Source organism: Microcaecilia unicolor, chromosome 10 (genome assembly GCF_901765095.1).
Source record: "Microcaecilia unicolor chromosome 10, aMicUni1.1, whole genome shotgun sequence".
NCBI classification, from domain to species: domain Eukaryota; kingdom Metazoa; phylum Chordata; class Amphibia; order Gymnophiona; family Siphonopidae; genus Microcaecilia; species Microcaecilia unicolor.
This window is the reverse complement of record NC_044040.1, coordinates 4,731,317-4,746,796: the sequence shown is the minus strand read 5'-3', so window position 1 is coordinate 4,746,796 and position 15,480 is coordinate 4,731,317. Positions and strand designations below refer to the sequence as shown.

The 15,480-nt window shown below is 41.4% G+C and overlaps 1 protein-coding gene across 5 annotated transcripts in view; it reads right to left on the bottom strand.

Moving 5' to 3' along the window:
• The window catches only part of FAM107B (family with sequence similarity 107 member B), a 111,192-nt gene that overhangs the window by 23,955 nt on the left and 71,757 nt on the right, over positions 1-15,480 (bottom strand). Inside the window, exon 1 of one of the 5 annotated variants that reach the window (XM_030216152.1) lies at positions 14,037-14,198. The exons of 3 other annotated variants lie outside the window; for them this stretch is intronic. The gene's annotated coding sequence lies outside the window, so the exon portion shown is untranslated. Of the gene's footprint in view, positions 1-346; positions 372-14,036; positions 14,199-15,480 lie in introns of those variants that run through there. One more of the 5 variants, XM_030216150.1, reaches the window with a different exon arrangement.

The following is a 15,480-nucleotide window of genomic DNA, read 5'->3' as shown; positions in this document are numbered from 1 at the left end:
GCAGACGCCGAACTGGATTCAACCAATCAGCACTGCAGCGTTACTTCCTTGAAGCACATGGCCACGGAGGAAGACGAAATATGGAGATTGCGGGTCGGACCTCGGCTGGCGGGGGTTGGGGCCCCCCGCCAGCAAAAGTAAGCAGCGGGGGAAGGTTGACGGCGGGGAGGGGGGCCAGGGCGAAATCTGCGGGGGCCCAGGCCCCTGTGGCCCCACGCAGATACGCCCCTGTCATGAACTGCATAAAAGTTTACAAAAAAATAACGCAATCATTAACAAAGCTACAAACCACAAAAATCTAACAGAAAGAAGGACAAATGTCACTGCAACATTTAAAAGCCCATACCGGTTGAGGCTCCAGTAAACGTGTACCAGAACGTGGCAGACATTTCTCTGTGACTGTTTAACCAAAGGCTCTCAGGCCTCACTACAGTGCAGAGCAACTATCACCTGTGCCCATCACCCCAGGAAAAACCTTCTCTTATTTAATGACATACCATAAAAAAAAAAACCCTGGTCAATCATTAAGCCCAAGCTGTCCTTGCTGTAGCAGGGCACAGAACTTATTTATTTTTTAAATTTATACACTGCCTACCTCCCAGGCAGTTTCCAAGTCAACATACACAATAAAAACAATAAAATCAAAAACAGCAAAAATACATTCACATGTAAAATAAATCAATACTGCTCCTTCTTCCTAGATCCAAACATAGTCATTAAAAAAAAAAAACTTTTACAAAAAGCTGTGTCTTCAAAAGTTTTTTAGACTGAGACACACTAGCACACAAGAGGTACCCGACCTGGAAACGCATTCCACATCAAAGCTCCTGCCACTGAGAAAGTTGAGTCTCTGGTTTCAGCATAATGTGTCCTTGCCAATGAGAGCCACATGGCATTCTCTGATCTCACTTACCCAATCACTGTGCTCCGCTTGTTTTTCTTATGTTTTTGAATCTCCCTAATGTAAACTAATTGATGTAAACCGCACTGAAACCAAGGATTTTAACAGTATATAAAACCTGATTTGAATCTCAACACTCTTTTCAAGCAACAAACACATACAGCATTCTTAATATATAATGGTGCAGATGAATACAAAGCCTGATGGTACAACTGATAATTCACAGGTAACCAGTGAAGTTGTTTTAAAACCGGTGACTTTTTTTTGTTGTTGTTGTTGTTACATTTGTACCCCGCGCTTTCCCACTCATGGCAGGCTCAATGCGGCTTACATGGGGCAATGGAGGGTTAAGTGACTTGCCCAGAGTCACAAGGAGCTGCCTGTGCCTGAAATGGGAATCAAACTCAGTTCCTCAGTTCCCCAGGACCAAAGTCCACCACCCTAATCACTAGGCTACTCCTCCACTGTTGCTACTATTCCAGATTCTACATGGAATGTTGCTATTCCACTAGCAACATTCCATGTAGAAGTCGGCCCTTGCAGATCACCAATGTGGCCACGCAGGCTTCTGCTTCTGTGAGTCTGACGTCCTGCACGTACGTGCAGGACGTCAGACTCACAGAAACAGAAGCCTGCGCAGCCTTCTATATGGGAATAGCAACATTCCATGTAGAATGTCCAATAGTAGCAACATTCCATGTAGAATCTCCAATAGTATCTATTTTATTTTTGTTACATTTGTACCCTGCGCTTTCCCACTCATGGCAGGCTCAATGCGGCTTACATGGGGCAATGGAGGGTTAAGTGACTTGCCCAGTCACAAGGAGCTGCCTGTGCCTGAAGTGGGAATCGAACTCAGTTCCTCAGTTCCCCAGGACCAAAGTCTACCACCCTAACCACCAGCAACTAATATAGCTCCTGCATTCTGAACAATTTGTAGCGCCTCGTTCCGGGAATTTGATATTCCCAGATGCAATAATCCAATTTTGACAAAAAAAAAAAACCAAACATTCTCCACCACGCTGAAAATCAAACACTAATAACATAGGTGTGACAAAACAGTGGGGTTTTAAGACTGTAAAACTGCCTTAATTCTTGGTGTATTTCTCTAGTTTGGCCAGCAGGTGGTGCATGTTTATGTTTACAGCTTTTACAGAGAACTGACTTTCTTCTTTAGTTAACCCAGATAAGAGGTAGCCAGCAGTGATGAGGCCAACTACTTTTAAAACTTTTTGGCTCTGATTAGTCCAGGAGTTCAATTCATCTAGGATGTACTGGTTTTTGCCCCAGTCTTAGCCAAGGAGAAAAGAGAGAAGGATCTCTTTGCTGAGGCCCTGTGAACAGTTATATTTGATAATCTGTGAGCAGTTATATGTCCTGATCTCCCCAAGTACTATTTAGATAGTAAACAAATGTTTAGTTTTATAATTGATCCATATTCAGTTATTTGTTACTGTTTGCACCTTTTCTGTTCATTGTTCTAATGTTCCATGACAATGAACATTTTTAGTTTATTGACTTTGCTTGTCTGGACTGACTAAGAATCCTGGTGGTTTGTGTGTTGGGTCTGTGAATGCATTCTGGGAACTGGGGGACCACTGGGAAGTTGGCCCCCAGTAACCTAGAAATCACTGGGGATAATTTAAGAGTGGGAGACTTACCCAGAGGCAGTTGGGAGGGTGCTAGTGTAGAGCACAAGCAGCAGGTGCAGGCAGACCTGAGCTGTGCTAGGGATAGACTCTCTAAATGGCCACTGGGTAGCCCCAGGCAGGTGGCTAGGTGTTTCATGACAACAGGTTTTAACTTGTACAAAAGGTGGAACTGTGAAAAAGAAGATTGGATAACCCTAACAATTTGATCTTTCATAGTGCATTTCAAATCAACACACCTAATAATTTCATCTCTTTCAGAAATGGAAATTGTACATCATTATCATCAATATAATCTGGCCATTCTTCCTCCATAGATCTCCCTACAATCATGTCTTCCGTTTTGGATAGATTTAAAATACACCCATTTTTAAACACCCAATTACTAATCTTATCAATACAATGCTAGATTCATGATGCAAATTTGCTTCCTTAATAGAGGCTGTACTGAAGCCACCAGTGCCATTCTTCTCCCAATTTTAACTTCATTTGTATAATCAACAAAAAAATTGCATTATGCATTCTTGTGGGGTCCACGAGACATATTTTATATGTATTAAGAGCAGAATCCTGGAAATGAGTGCTCAGTCTCTGTCTGAGCCATTACAGAGAATGTCACTGAACCAAAATATGGAAGGTGATGCACCAAGGAGAAACACAATGAGGTGGTTCTTTGCAAAAGGACAGCAGACCTATGGAAGAGAGTCTCCCAGTGATGATGGTATGGGATACCGATATTCACGGAAACATACATCAAGGATCTTTACTGATGCAAAAGCATACACAGAACTAGAAAAAAAAAGAATCCTCAATACCATGTAAAAATAGACAGATTAGATTAGGTTTGTAATCCTCAACACATTCTCTGCTTCTCCGTTGTAAAAATACAAAGAGTATGCCAACATTTCAGTTGGCCTCATTTAAGCTCAATATACAGACTTTTATATCTAGAGATTTTTTATTTATATTTAGCTCATGCTTTTCATTGGTAGCTTAAGGTGAGTTACATTCAAGTACAGTAGGTATTTCTCTGTCCCCAGATGGCACACAATCTAGTTTTGGACGAGATAATTGAAGGTTAAGTCACTTAGCCAAGATCAGAAGGAGCATTGGCAGGATTTGAACCCTGGCTTTCCTAGTTCTCAGCCTGCTGCTCTGTTGGACTACTCCTGGAAGTGGTCCGACAACCAGAGGAACCAGGTTCAATTCCAGCTTCAGCGCCTTATGACTCTGAGCAAATCACTTAACTCTCCAGTGTCCCAGGTACAAAATAAGTTCCAAAAGAGCAAAGGTAAACCACTTTGATTTTAACCTAAGAAAGGCAGTATATATCAAATCCCATCCCCCCCCCCCCACCTTTAGCAGCTTGATATGGAAATGACGACAAAAATGTGACCATCTCTGGGGAAAAAGGTGACTAAAGTCTCAGAACCTTCGAGAATGGCAGTGGAGGAGTGGCCTAGTGGTTAGGGTGGTGGACTTTGGTCCTGGGGAACTGAGGAACTGAGTTCGATTCCTGGCACAGGCAGCTCCTTGTGACTCTGGGCAAGTCACTTAACCCTCCATTGCCTGCCGCATTGAGCCTGCCATGAGTGGGAAAGTGCGGGGTACAAATGTAACAAAAAAAAAAAAGCTAGGCTATGACTGGCTTCTTACAGGCAAGCCATTATGCACAAAAGATTAAGTTATATCACCACTCTAACTTTCAAACTATTGTATGAATTTCTAGATTTTGATACCCTGCATTTCTCAAACTCCCAAAACGTGTCAATTTATTGCATACCAGATATGGTCCATTTTCATACTCACTAGTATTTTAATAAAAAGATTTAAATCTAAAATTATAATCGAGGCTTCTGCAGATGAGCACAGAGCCCATGGGGAAGGAGCGGGGACGGTGACAGAACTTGCGGGGACGGGACGGGGACAGAACCCATGGGGACAGGGGACAGAACCCATGGGGACAGGGGACAAACTTTGTCCCCGTGTCATTCTCTAACAGAAACCTACACAAATCAGACCCTAAACAATCATACCTAGTAGCTCTACAGAAATAAGTAGTAATAGTACATCTCTGGATACTTACTGGTATATCTGTTCACTGAAATACATTACAATCTAAAAATTGCATTCTTTTGGAGAACGGAAGCCACTGGAACTCCCTAAATTAATGGCTGACCTCATTATTGCACAACACAGAGACCAGAGCTCAGAAAAATGGTAGGTTTCTCCAAAACAGGACAAACGGAGACAAGATAAAGGAAAGTTAACACAAGAAGCAATGTCACATGGGAGGATTTTGGTGATAGTGGTAGAACTAGTTTGCATACTACAAAGTCTCTCTACCTACGTAACAACTGTAGTAATGAAGTACATTCAGGAAGTTTATTTAGGAGCCCTTTGTTCTATCATGATCTGATGACCCTAATGAGCAGCACAGAATATCTTGCTTTGTATGTCTGCCCTGGTACATACAAGCCTGTGTCCTCTTCCAATAAAGCTATCAGAAGCACAACTTCCGTAAAACAATGAATCCCTTTCCTTGCTACATTCGAAATCTGTTGTGAGAAATTCAATTGGTAATCAACTACTACTCCCAGGTACCTAAAACAATCAACTACTACCAACTCTCCACAAAAAGTGGTTATCAAATCTGGAAGAGCGGTATTTTCTCTAATCCAACATGAAATAATTTTTGCTACATTAATTACCAAATGTTTATCCACAAGCCGCTTTGACATTAATTCAAAACAGTCCTACAACAAGATAAGGTCAGAGTGAGTGGAGATAACATTTTATTGATTGCTAGGGTATCAGCATATATACAGGTACTAATGCCTTCATCTTGAATAATGGTCAGTGAAGGGTTTAAAAAGATATTAAAAAGAATAGGCAATACAGCAGATCCCTGGGGCAGCCCACAACTCAGAGGAGGTATCTTAGATCTATTTTTAACCCCGTAAAAAACGCCTGGAACCATGCTAATACTACCCCTCCTATACCAACAGTACAAATTCTCCAACGCAAGATCTAACGATAATCAACACAGTATGTCCTGAATAGATAACAGAATTTACCTATCTCCATTCTGTACCCCACATAGAAAACAGACTGTCATGGATGCAACAGCTTTTTGGGTAACACAAATGTATTAAGTTTTTTTTTTTTGTTACATTTGGGGAGCGTGCCAGGTGCCCTTGACCTGGATTGGCCACTGTCGGTGACAGGATGCTGGGCTAGATGGACCTTTGGTCTTTCCCAGTATGGCACTACTTATGTACTTATGTACTTATGTACTTTCCCACTCATGGCAGGCTCAATGCGGCTTACATATACAGGTACTTATTTGTACCTGGGGCAATGGAGGGTTAAGTGACTTGCCAGAGTCACAAGGAGCTGCCTGTGCCTGAAGTGGGAATTGAACTCAGTTCCCCAGGACCAGAGTCCACTACCCTAACCACTAGGCCACTCCTCCACTCCTTATTGGTTCATACCCACTTTTTCTGTTATTTTAAATGGAAAAAAAAAAGATTCAACCACTGATGGATCTAGAGAGGAATATTTCAATACAGGCTGTATCACAACATGTTTCCATTTCAATGGTCAGAAGAAACACAAAGAACAGACCTCCGCAGTCCTAAGGCAGACACACACACACACAGCGAAGGGGACTCAAAGAATGAGTAAACAATGCTCTTAAAATTCAAATGTTTATTAGAATCCAAGACTCAACACGGGCTGTGTTTTGGCTACCTGGCTTGTATCAGGAATCTAAAAAATAATTAACATAACATACAATGAATTAAATAAACTAAAAAATATAACAAATATAAAATAAGAAAGATGAAAAATAAAACAAATAGAAAATATAACTATTTGTCATATCAGAAGAGAAAAAAATTATAATATAAAAACCACCCAAAGAAACTGTAATTAACTTACACAGTAATGTACGATCAATATAATTAGTTGAGTTACTACAGTTTATAGTAAATTCATCATATATTTAATCTTAATAGACAAAGATTAAGCAAAAGTGTTATAACAAGAAACAAAGTACCTCGAAAGGATGTTCATAAACACTTACCGTATTTTTCGGACTATAAGACGCACTTTTTTCCCCCAAAATTTGGGAGGAAAATGGGGGGTGTGTCTTATAGTCCGATGGTAGCGATTTCCCTCTCTCCCGCCCTCCCCCCGAGTTCGGGATCACCCTCCCCCCGGCCCTATCACCACTTCTCCCTCCTCACGTCACGCGATCTTCCCTGGTGGTCTAGTGACGTCGGGGCAGGAAAGAGCCCCCTCTTTCCTGCCCAGCGCGCTGCTCTCCGTCCTCGTGTATGCTGCCTGACTGTCTCGGCAAGATTCAAAATGGCCGCCGAGACTTCAATTCTCGGCGGCCATTTTGAATCTCGCCGAGACCGTCAGGCAGCATACACGAGGACGGAGAGCAGCGCGCTGGGCAGGAAAGAGGGGGCTCTTTCCTGCCCCGACGTCACTAGACCACCAGGGAAGATCGCGTGACGTGAGTAGGGAGAAATGGTGACAGAGCCGGGGGGAGGGCGATCCCGAACTCGGACAAGATGCACCGGAGCACCTAGGTTTTAGAGGAGGGAAAAAGGAAAATTTTTTTTTTCCTATTTCCCTCCTCTAAAACCTAGGTGAGTCTTATGGTCCGGTGCGTCTTATAGTCTGAAAAATATGGTAAGTATTTTAGCTGTAATAGGGAACAGAGAACACCAAATACATAAGTAATGCTAGAGAGCACAGCTATCACTATGTATTTAATAAACCAAATAACAGTGAACTGACCATCTGATAACAAACCGAAACACTTAAAGCAAAAAAGTTTAAAAAATATTAAAGGAGCTCAACGTACCAGTCCCTTGTGAAATGGTACCGATTGTTAACTGCTGGGACTTAACTACATCACATGAGTGAAGGGAGAGGACACAAGGCACTGTTGATGTCAGACGGGCACTATAGAGTGTTTAGGGGGGGGAAAAAACCCTCAGACATCTAGAGAAACTCACATATGTAGAAAATAGACAGAACAATCATAAAGAGTCTAGAAGGATAAGAGTATTTATTGAACTATAAAATTAATTCACCTAACTGAAGGCCTGAAAAGTCACTAAACTTTTTGGTCCTTCTTAACAACGTTTTTAAAAAGTACTAATAAATCAATTGGAAGGGTATCCACACTTTAGCACCTGCCACATTCACTTTTTTATTATTTTCAAAACAGTAAAATTTACTGAACGATATTGTGTTTAACTTTTTCCCCTTGTCAGCTTCTTGTCACTTAGGGCTTCTCTGTGTTTATCAGCCAGAGCATGGGATTTGAGACCTGGAGATCCAGGTTTACTTTGCTGAGCTACCTCCTACTATGCAACTCCAGGCTGGTCACTTAACCTCCCACTGCATCAGAATTATAACTTGTGCAACAGTTTTGTAACCATGAGACTGATCTCATACAGGGCTGCCCACACTGTTGGTACAGTCATAAATTATAACTACTATATTTTAGAGAGACACAAAGAAACCATACTTAAATACTAAGACAACTATTTTCAATATCCCATGTTTCTAATTTTTAGCCTGTGTACAAAAGGAAACCACCCACGTCGTCTGCCTTTGGGAGTCGGCAGCTGCAAAGTGTCTACAGTAAGAGTCCATGTTCTTTCCACTTGTTATTTGTAAAGGAGGCAAAGTAGCACCTGTACTTTTGAAAATCTCAGGTTTCTTCTCCGAGAATGCCTCCTTTTAAATATAATTGCAAGAGCCTGAGCTTATTTTAGCTACGCAGCGGAGAACAGTTTTTGAACAGAATTATCAATAGAAATCAAACAAAATAAAACATGGAAAAGAAAATAAGATGATACCTTTTTTTATTGGACATAACTTAATACATTTCTTGATTAGCTTTCGAAGGTTGCCCTTCGAAAGGAAGGACTTAACAAGGATCTGGGGTTCCTAACCCATTATAAACCATAAAGCTGTATTTCTCTATTGATCACCCCACCCCTCACCTATCCACACCCATCCTGTTAGAATATCAATGATATGCTTTGATGTCCCCATGCATACCTCCGACCCACCCCCATCCTCCCACCCTGTCAGACTGTCATAGTAATGCTTGAATGTTTTCACTTATATACACTGTCAGTTAGCACATTTGCTTATTTCCGATCTGACGAAGAAGGGCAACCTTCGAAAGCTAATCAAGAAATGTATTAAGTTATGTCCAATAAAAAAAGGTATCATCTTATTTTCTTTTCCATGTTTTATTTTGTTTGATTTCTATTGATAACCTTAAGAGTGGACTAACACGGCTACCACACTCCTGAACAGAATTATACACCTGGGTAACTGCTTTGAGTATTATCCAAACGTTTCAAAAATGTACTGCCGTGATCTAAACAAATGAAACATCACATGACAGTATAAGATTAATTTTTGTAGCTGATTACCAAGCACGCCTTATTGATGTATGTAAAGAACTCTGCAAGGTTTGTTGGGTTTTCACCAAATTTAAGGTGGAGCAGGCGAGGTACTCTCATCATGCTCCTTAAAAGGACAAGCAGGCACACAATTAGCCTGCAAATAACAGGCTAGAGCTACAACATTTTATTTCAAGTGGTCTTCAGAAGTGCTCAAAATAAATCTGAAACCCACGGCTCTGTAAGTATACAAACACATGTGTTGAGAACATTAACTGCTTCTAGCTCCAAACGCAACATTAAGGCATTTCTCTGGCTAGCTTTGGTGCATAGCCCTTCACATCAGCAGTTTTATAAATGAGGATATTTAAAAGAAATGCTTCTAAATCAGCCAGAGAACATACTAAAATTAAAGAAAACAAAATGGCAGTTTTCAGAGTGAAGCAGGGAAGAGCAGTCGGCAGCTCAATGAGCCCTCTGACCCCCCAAGCCCTATTGATGCCAGAAAGATCAGCAGGTAGCAGAGCAATGTCCTCTTTCTTCTCAGGCACTATGTTTATTAGGTTTAATACACTTGGCTTTTAGGTAACCCAACAAAGCTGTTTACAACGAAGATAAACGGGAAATGGAAAGGAACACCACAGAGAGGATCCGTTGATGAGTAGAGTCCAATCAGGCCCTGGAAACTGTAGGGATAATAAGGACATGTTCATGTATGGCCTTCAATGGGCATGCAGGCCTGCGTATAACGCCTTATGTGCCACAACAAGGATTTTAAAAGATATGCTAAAAGTCATAAGGAGCCAGTGGTGGCAAAGAAGAGCTGTACCATGACAGAGAAGATGTATGGCTGTATTCTGGACTATCTGTAAGCGCTTAAGCGAAGAAAGATTGATACCATTGATACATTTAGAGCATACAATGGTCAGCTGAGAGGGAATATCCAAATGGTATCTGACCAAGCAGAACCATCTCAGAGCCAAGAAAGAAGTCCTCATCAGTGAACTAACCTGATGGTCAACCGTATGATGCTGATCTAATGACTCCTAAGTTCTTGAAATGGATCTATCAGAGCAATGGGAGCTCCACAAAGGGAGGGAACTAACGCCGGCTGTAGAAAGGAACCAGTTAGTCGACAGCCTACCGTTTTAGATAGGTTGACTAGTAGATGGTGAGTAGGCAACCAGTTTGACACAGCAGCTAAGCTCCATCTTGGGTCAGACCAGCAGTCCATTTAACCCAGTCCCCTGTATCAGTGGCTAATCCAAATGACTTGAAAATGCTTGAAAGACGTCTTCCCTGCTGTTTAGTTCTAGATGCAGTAAATATGAGAATCCATGTTCCTGCTTTGCTAACAGTCACAGACTTGAGCAGCAGCCTCATGGTTAGCACAGTGGGCTGAGAACCAAAGAAACCAGGGTTCAAATCCTACTGACAACATTCCTTGTGACTTTGGATGTCACTAAACCCTTTACTGCTTCAGGTGCAAACTTAGGGGTCCTTTTAGGAAGGTGCACCGAAAAATGGCCTGCGCTGGTGTAGGTGCATATGTCCATTTTTCAGCGCGCCTGCAAAAAAGGCCTTTTTTTGTGGCTGAAAATGGACATGCGGCAAAATTAAAAGGAGCGCATGTCCATTTTGGGCCTCAGACCTTACCGCAATCCATTGACTTAGCAGTAAGGTCTCCCGCGTTAACCAGGCAGTAATTGTCAGCGCGCGTTAACTTCCAATTACTGCCCAGTAGCGTCATGCGGTATAAAATAGAAAATATTTTCTGCTGCGCATTTGGTACATGCGTCAAAAATAGAATTACCACCCGGGACACGCAGTAGCCGGGCAATAGTTCTAATCTGACGCGCATTGGACGCTCATAGGCGCCTACACGCCTTAGTAAAAGGGCCCCTTAGACTCGAAACCCTCAGGGGGGAAGGTGCCTGAATATAACATGCCTTGAGCTGCAACTGAAGAGGATGTGAACTAAATCCAAAATCCCTTTCCCTTTTAAGCCCAGCTCTGCCTTCAGCTTTGATCAAATCTTCCAGGAATAAACTCCAGGTCTTAGCTGTAAGTTGAAAGAAAAAACAGTTTCTTGGGGTTATTTTTGATTCTCAGCTCTCATTTGCTCCACATGTTTCTTCTGTTTGTAAATCTAGCTTTTTCATATTGCAAAAATGGAGGTCCATCTGTTCTCTCTCTGATCATGAGACATTTCATTCATTCAATTCTATTTCTGGTTATCAAGAGGACTGACTATTAGGATTGACTACTCTAATATCATCTACATGGAAGCCACTAAATCAATTCTTAAAAAATTACAAAGGGTTCAAAACACAGCTATTCGTCTCCTCTAACTTACGTAAGATGGACCATGTTACCTCTGTTTTGAAGCAACACCACTGGCTCTCTGTCAACTATAGAGTAAGTTTTAATGTTCTATTATTAGCCTTTAGGGCCTTTCAAATGGATGTTCCCTCTTATTTATCTTGCATCATCATTCTCTCTACACCATCAATCATTGTATGATTCTACCTGGACCTTCAAGTGGCCCAGCTAGAGAGTAGCATTCTGAATTTTATTATATGGCTCCGGCCTTATGGATTCCCTACCTCTTATGATCCATGGAGAATTATCCTTAAAATGTTTTAAGCTGGCAGTCAAATCCTGGCTTTTCCATCAGGCCTACAGCACATGATGAATCAGGCTGGTCTTTGGGTTGATCTGGTCATGTTCCCTGAACCTGGTTTGTCCTCTTGTGTTGGTATAATTGCATACTGTTTGCTATTTCACCAATTTATAGTTCCTTTTTTTCCGTGTGATTTGGCTTGTAAACCGCTTTGCCCTGCTTAGTCAGTTTAAGAGGGACAACAAACAAATAAATGAGTTTTAAATCCACTATCAATTAGTTTCTTGGAACATCTCCTAGTCCAAGTGCTATTTAAAAGATTAAATAACTGCCCCTATTAACTTAGTCTATACAACTCATCTTCTCTCCAACATAACAGCCTAACCTGTTTAGCTTTTCTCTAAATAGATATTCTAATTTCCAGAGTACGGTCAAGTCATTAAATAATCAATTCAATTGATCAGAATCATAACACAAACCGCTGTTAATTTTACACCATATACGGGCCTTAAACAAAAATCTAAATCTAAAAATGTGTCTTCCTCCCTCAAAAAAAATTATGTGCCCTGAATGTAACTCACTTTGAGCTCAGAACTATATCTAAAATCCAAAAACAGAGTTGCAATCTGGTTCCATGAAGGCAACATTAAGCACCTCATAAAATGAAGCTGAAGAAGTTTTGCGGCACATGCTGTCCAGACGGTTACTACACATTATGGCACAGCATTGCTGAATAACTTACAAATTTCTAATGAATATATCCATTAAAATCTTGTTCACATTGATGAATATAACAGAGAAAAAAAAATCTCTCATCTGCTGATCTTGCTGTTCTCTCCCACAAATGCTGCTAGAAATGGGGGGTCTTCAACTTTTTGCGCCTCCAAAATCAGATAGAAGTGAGGAAAACATTTAAACACACAGTGTGGATGGGTCATATATATCTACCAAGATTCTATATATATATACATGGTGCCCAAATCTTTGCGTGCATCTGAGATACGCAAGCAAATTAATTGAATAGCGAGCCCTTAACTACAAATAATTGGGTGCTAATAACCAATTGATGTGAATTTGCACTCATTAAAATTTGTGCACGCGCATCTGGCTGTGCATTATGCTATAAAGCATGGCTTAACTCTACTAGTGTGTAACTCAAAAGGGGATACGGCCATGTGTGTCAGGGCGTTCTGAAAAGTTGCAGGTGTAGTTACAGAATACTGCCTCAGCACGCCTAACCTGGGCACCAGCATTTACAATAGGTTTCAACAGACGTAAGTCCAGTGCCTAAAGTTAGACATGGAAATCGGCGCTATATACTATATTCTATAAAGGGTGTGTTGTTGTTTACAGATCAGCGCTTAGTACCTGTCTTTTCAGTGCCCAGTTTTGAGCACCATTTATAGAATTTCCCCCAATGTGTCTAGGACTCTAGCACTGTTCTCCACTGAAAAAAACATGCACAAGCGTGTACACCTACAATACTGTACACAATATCACTTCTAAGGACACTGTATCACATTGCTTTACATAAAAACATACGAATAGACATTCTAGGTCAGACCGATGGTCCATCTAGCCACCTTCCAACAGTGGCCAATTCAGGTCACAAATACCTGGCAGAATCCTAAATAGTAGCAACATTCCAAGCTACCAATCCCAGGGCAAGCAGTGGTTTCCCCCAAGTCCATCTCAATAATAGACTATGGACTTTTCCTCCAGGAACTTGTCTAAACCTTTTTTTAAATCCAGATACACTAACAGTTGTTACCACATCCTCTGGCAATGAGTTCCAGAGCTTAACTATTCGATGAGTAAAAACATATTTCCTCCTATTTGTTTTTAAAGTATTTCCATGAAATGTCATTGAGTGTCCCCTAGTCTTTATCTGCTATTAACATACTCTGTTAAACAGATGCACCTCTGCTAAGCAAATTCACTGTAATCTCACAAGTACCAGAAAAGGCAAAATTATATTCATAATTTATAAGGGGAACACTGAAAAAAATGACAGTAAAAAATATCAAGCAGGATGCGACCTGCTACAATGCAGGGCAGTTTCCTCACACCTGTCTTTTCCCAGTTTACTCTGATAAGCTTTGCTCCTGGAATTATACACATGTCTTTCAAACCTTTGATCTCCTCTTCACAAGAAGGGCAGTGCTGCCCATATCTGCTACCTAGTATGGTCTGAAGTTTTTTCTAAGTAAGCAAGAAGGGAACTGGAGTGGGGGAAAAAAAAATTAGCAGAATGAGTGTGCACCACCTAGAAAAGATTCCTTGACTACAGGACAAGACCTTTATACATTAGAGCATCAGAATCTTCTGTTCCAAAACCTGCAGACTATTTCATGACAGTTGTTTTCATATATCTAAAGAGGATTAAAACAATTACCACCATTCTATAAGAAACCACTTACCCTATACCAAAACCTTTCTGACCTTTCCAACCGTTCACTGCTCAGTAGCCTTACCAGCTGGACACACCTTCAGCTACTTTGGCTCTCTGCATGGCGCACAGAACTGGCATTCTGAAGATGGATGAGGAAAGCAAAACCTTTCACAATACTATGTAAGGTAATTGCTTCATTCCGCCCTGGTTTAACTGCCTGAACAGTTGCCTTTTTATTTAAACAAAAAAAGTTGCTCAACTAATAAGGCAGACTCTGAAAAACACGCCCACCACTCGGTAACAGCTTGCCTCTCTCAATACCCTCTCTTCCTGGAAGATAAGTATTATGTTGTGCTTTAAAGAAGCTTCTCTCTGTAAGGCAACACAAAAATTATTGCATTTTTTAAAAAAATTCTGGTTAATTCCCTACTGAGAAAACAATTCTGTCCAGTACGTACATTCCTTAAAATTTAGGGCCCATTTATAAATGTGTTAACATGCTAACACACATTAATGTGATTTAACACGTCATTTAACACAAGTCCTATTACTGTCCATGAGGCCTATTTACTAAGCTTATATGGCCAAATTCAGTGAACGGTGTTGAAATTTAGGCGTTGGGAAAAACCCATGTTAACAGCTATTCTATAAGGGGGCTCCAGGTTGAGTACCCTTTATTAAACAGCCCTTACTGCGAGGACTAGAGGCCACCCAAAACCGCTTTTTTCAGTTTCGGCCAAAATCAAACTGCCACCAAAACTGTCGAGCTTTCAGAAGAAACCAAAACTGCAGCCAAAACTCCATCACCTGGTTGGCCAAAGACGAAAAATCAAGTTTGACTGTTTGAACGTGAACCAGTGAGGGCTGCTGGGGATGGTCAGAGTATTCACAGTATTCAAGCCATAATATAATCATTTAAATAATGAATGACCTTATTTTACCTCTGTGCAAAATAACCTCCACACATATGGACCGCAGCCTCTGCGCATCTGGAAGTCGGGGATAGTGAGGGGAGGGCAGAGGCATAACCAGACTCAGTATTTTGGATGGGCCCAGAGGTAAATTGGATGGGCCCTTCCACGCGCATATGCCCCCTCCCCCTCCAACCACACACCACTAATATCTTCCCGGAGATATTTCTTTAAGAACATAAGAGCTTTTTTTTTTTTTTCATCTACCCCACATCTTCTCTCTCTGCTCTGTGGCGTCCTGGCATCTGCGCTCCTGTTTCTGAACTCTGTCCCTCCCCAATGTCAGTACAGGCGTACTCGGTGCCTGCAGCGATTCATTCTCACTGCTTGCGCCAGCCCCGCAGGCTTCCATCTGCCATGTCCCGCCCTTGCTGATGTCATTGCCTGTTTCCTGTCTGGCAGAACACGGCAAATGGAAGCCTGTGGAACCAGCACAAGCAGCGAGAATAAATCGCTACAGGTGCTGAGAACACCTGTACTGACACTGGGGAGGGAAAGGGT